Here is a 4747-nt window from a genome sequence, read left to right on the forward strand (position 1 = left end):
CACAATGTCGCGCTGCCTTGTTTCATGCAGATCTGAACCTGGAATAATCTTTACTAGTTATTAGCACGCTGTTTACAGATCTAATCTATTTGATGAAGTATTACTTAGAAGGGTCTTTAAGAAAACATTTATAAGATTTATCCAATTCGCGCACTTATATTAAACACAGATTCACATGTATTCACAATGTAAGCATATGCGCGTAGATCAAACAATGATATTAACCATACAAAAAGCTAGATCTGTGATACTTTAGATTCAACACAGAATTACCAAAGCAACTTATCTTTATTTACTTTCTTCACTAATACATCTAGATCCACCCTGTTAGACTCCGTCTCATGTCAGAGATTGATTCTTCTTCAAAACCCTGTTTTGAAGAAGAAATCATTAATGTGTTGTTTTAGATTATGTAATTTATCTCGAGCTCTTCAAAAGGGAGCAGCTTCCTCAGCTCCTATCTCTGCAAAAGCACAAACACAAAACAAAGCATCCTCAGCAATCAAAGTCTGGCAATTTAATAATCAAATCAACAATTCCGCTCCTTCATCCATTATTCGTACATGACTAGCTTTGAATCTTTCCAAGATCAGTCTACTTCAAGCAAAGATGACGAATTTAAAGTAAATCAAAATCCAATTTTTCATGTAGCAGAGGCTGCCTTGAATGAGCAACCAAAAATCTCCAAGTGTGTTGGATGAAGTTAGAGAGGGGTCGCGTGGGAAAGAGAATTCTTCTGGAAAATTGATGCTGGACATTGTAGCTGTGTTACTCCGCTGCTTGTCATTGTGGAAATATTCAATGTGCAGCTATCCAATTATACTTTGAGCATGGAAAGAAGCTTTACAAGGAATTTTGCTAGGACTCTGCAAGTGTCCCCTTCACAGGTGGTTCCCATTGCGAGGCATGGTGTAAATGTCATTCTAGATATCTATATTTTATCATTTTCAGGATCAACAAACTATGCTGATATGAAAACCACAGAAACAATCTTGATTCAGAAGAATAGCAGCGGAGAAGGCATCTTGCAGGATCCAATTCTTGGACCTTTCTCAATCCTTAGAATAGAGAATCCCCTTGAATCAAGTTATCCATATGCATCTAGATTTTCAGGGTATGGTACCATGGGAAAATTAATTCTATCCACTATTATATTGTGCATTATACTGGTAGCCATAACACTTCTTGTCTCTGCGGCTTGCTTTATACACTACAAGTACAGACTAAGAATCCAGTTTTCAAATGTCTCATTTGATAATAGCACAAACGATTTTACTAATCTAATAAGCCAGGGGTCATCTTTCACGGAGGAGTTTCATGCCCATGACAGCTCATGCCTCAGATCTATTACAGGATGCATGGGAAGAAAATCTTTCAAATTCAACAGTAAAAGTGAAATGGTACCAGGCACAATTGTACAACAACTCTCTTATTCACAACTAGCTGAGGCAACTGAGCAATTTTCAACGTTTAAACTCATTGGCATGGGAGGAAGCAGTAGTGTTTATCGAGGTCAACTTAGAAATGGAAGAACTTTTGCTGTCAAGAAACTTGTCTGTCGAAATGGACCTGATACAGATAGTGAGTTCCTAATTGAGGTTTTGAGCTTTTATCCAGGCTTCATCATTTTCACCTGGTGCTACTCATTGGCTACTGCATAGAATACAATGGGCGGGAAGTTCAAAGACTACTAGTGTATGAACATATGCCTAATGGCAATCTTAGAAATCATTTGGATGGAACTTTGGGTAGGGAATCACTTCATTGGATAACCAGAGTTCGTATTGCACTTGGAGCAGCAAGAGGTCTGGAATATCTTCATGAAGCAGTCACTCCCCGGGTTTTGCATCGTGACTTTAAGTCAAGCAATATTCTCCTTGATAGCAAGTGGAGAGCTAAGGTAGCTGATTTTGGCACCGCAAAGACAATCACAAGTGTTGATCTTAATGGTCAACCAAGTTCACCAGCAAAATTACTGGATACATTTGGATATTTTGCTCCTGAAAATGCAATGATGGGAAGGGCTTCTTTGAAATCTGATGTTTTCAGCTTTGGAGTAGTTCTTTTGGAACTAATTAGTGGAAGACGTCCAATAGACATGTCTTTGCCTCAGGGACAACAAAGCCTTGTTATTTGGGCAAGTCCTTTCTTACAAGATGAGAAGAAGGTACTCAATGAAATAGTAGATCCAGCCTTAAAGAATGGTTTTCCAGTAGAAGACATGTTAAAAATGGCTCAATTAGCAAGGGCGTGCTTACAAATGGATCCAGAGTCAAGACCTGTAATGACTGCAGTTGTGCAAGTTCTAGCCATGTTAATCCCAAATAATGCAAGGAAGAGTGCATCTTTGCCTACATATGGTGTTCAGATCCCCTTTTATATGTCATGGAATCCTGATTTCTGTAACTACAACTTCAGTAGGGAAGAGGACCTTAACTTGGATGAAAGCGTAATGCCATCAAAACAAGTTCATACAGGGAATGTGGTGAGTGGTTCAACCTTTGAACATGAAATTCAGAAAATGTGCTGTTCTACGAAATGGACAGGAAGGCACACCATACTTTTGGGCCTCGAGGAAATTCTAGCTTCTCAAGAAGAGCCAAAACTCGATATTTCAAACGGAACGTCATCGTGGTCAGCTTCAGACTCTTTGAAAAGTTTCTCTTCATCAACCACAGATAATCCAGCTCGCAGATCATTAGAGGGAGAATCACTTGATCTTACAGAGCCTCGTATGGAATCATTCTGGCATCATAATGTGTTTTCAGTATGATCTACAAAAGGGAAGAATAGCGTACATGTGCTTTGGCGGAGAACCCTTCTAAGCCTGTGAACGAGCCACCTGTTTGTGATATATGCTGCTATCATTTCCAGGTTCTGTCTCTACAGATGAAGATAGGCAACGCATATTTGTTTCTGACACTAAATCATCATCGAATCATCGTGGCAATGCAGATGGAAGCGTTTTAGACAGCGCAGGCAGATAAGAGCATTCAATGAATACAACTGGCACAATGTGCACAAATGTGAGATTGTTAAAGATTTCAAACAGAAAACGAAGGTGAAAAGTAAAAACCCGAAACATACACAGAGACATCTGTCATAAGCAGCGATTTAGGAACGAATTTTGCCTATTTTGATCCTTAGCCCTGATTCTATGGGATCTGAGCACCAGTTATGCCTCGTAATTAGCCAAATCATCAGCAGATTTAGAGGAACATTGTATTATTTTAGAATAGAAGGCTGTTCCATGTTTAGCATAGATGAAACGCCCATTTCTAATTTTGTAATTGTAGTTGAAACAGCGCAGAGGTTTTTGGGGTCGATTTGTTTTCCCCTTAGCAGTATTATATTTATTGTATTAAAAATAATCATTTGTAGAAGGGAGAGGGGAGAGTTTCTGAGTGCTGAGAGTGCTAGAGAACAGAGCTTACCATGTACAGTTTTTGGCAGAAAACTTAATGAAATTACACAGCTCTGACTTCTGAGATCCCTGTGGTATGTTAATTTAGCATAAGTGTTTCTTGTGTTTCATATGTGATCTGTTATGTTTCATTTCACTACATGATCATTTCTAATTGAACAAATGAAGTGTTAAAGTAAGAATTCATGCCTGCCATGCTCTGCTTTTAAGTTTGTTCATGTTTAATGTTTTCTACTGTTTAAGGAGGATTCAAAGTCATTGTTTGCCCTCCTTAGCTCCTCACCAGTCTTGCCGTCCCATTTAAATCTAGATTTGATGCTAAATTTCTTGCCTACCTTGCCTCAGTCGATAATCTGTGTTGTTCATTATATTTCTCTGTTTCAAGCTGTGATTTTGCCCATGCAGCCCAAAAAAACCCCGTTATTTAATTAAAAACCCCAAATCAATCTTTCTAATCAGTTTACTAGCCTAATATCAGTGTTACCCGTTTGGTCATCTCATCAATTGAAGATCTACCGAGATTGACCAGAGAGAGCCTTCTCCTGCCCCGTAGGGCTAGCTACGGGGCTGAATGGTTTGATTTTGCCTTGAGGTTTACCTTTCTCAGCCTGAGGTGAAATCTCAAGCGCTAACACACCCTGCGCACTTAGCTGCAAGGGTCTGCACACACAACTGCGGACTCTTCCAGGCCTTTGTACACACAGCTGTAGAGCCTCTATCCACTACCTAAACCCTCAACTCGGACTTACAGATGCTTACAGATTGTTCTCCTCAAAAACCCATTACATTTCAGATCCAAGATCATACCCAAAAGAACTGCTTTTCCCTCATAGAGTCGTACTCTATTTATACCTTCCTATGGTCCACAGACTGACTTACTTCCTATTATTCTATATTATTTTTGGGCAGACAACCCTTTGACTCAACCTTTTACATTTCGTGCTCTACACATTTCAGAGGTTTACAATATTTTTATCCTACTTTCTAGGCTATTAGACCCAAAACTGTTATGCAGGACCTCCGCTACCCAATAGTCCCCCAACACAATCATCGTGACTCGTCTCGAGTCACTTGTTGGTGCGGTGAGACACACTGTCGTGGCTTCACGGTTTCACCTTCCTTCGAGTGACACTTGTCGTCCTACTGCTTCTTCATTGTCTCCTACAACACTTCGTCCGACTCCTGCTCCGTTCTTTATACTAGTTCTGGAGACCGATAGTGCTCATTCTGCTATGCTTGGTTAACATAGAACACCCCTTCCTAGGATTCTAGTGCTAGCGTGGGAGCCGCATTCGGGACCTCCTTGTACCAACATAGCTGGTT

General features: G+C 40.0%; 1 pseudogene; it reads left to right on the forward strand.

Annotated features, from left to right (window-relative positions):
• Positions 1–563: 563 nt before the first annotated feature.
• Positions 564–2773, forward strand: LOC149266259 (receptor-like serine/threonine-protein kinase NCRK pseudogene; annotated as a pseudogene).
• The last annotated feature ends 1974 nt before the right edge of the window (positions 2774–4747 follow it).

Source organism: Pinus tabuliformis, chromosome 6, assembly GCF_031772625.1.
Source record: "Pinus tabuliformis cultivar Carrire ecotype Pingquan chromosome 6, CPIR1, whole genome shotgun sequence".
In the NCBI taxonomy this organism is placed as follows: domain Eukaryota; kingdom Viridiplantae; phylum Streptophyta; class Pinopsida; order Pinales; family Pinaceae; genus Pinus; species Pinus tabuliformis.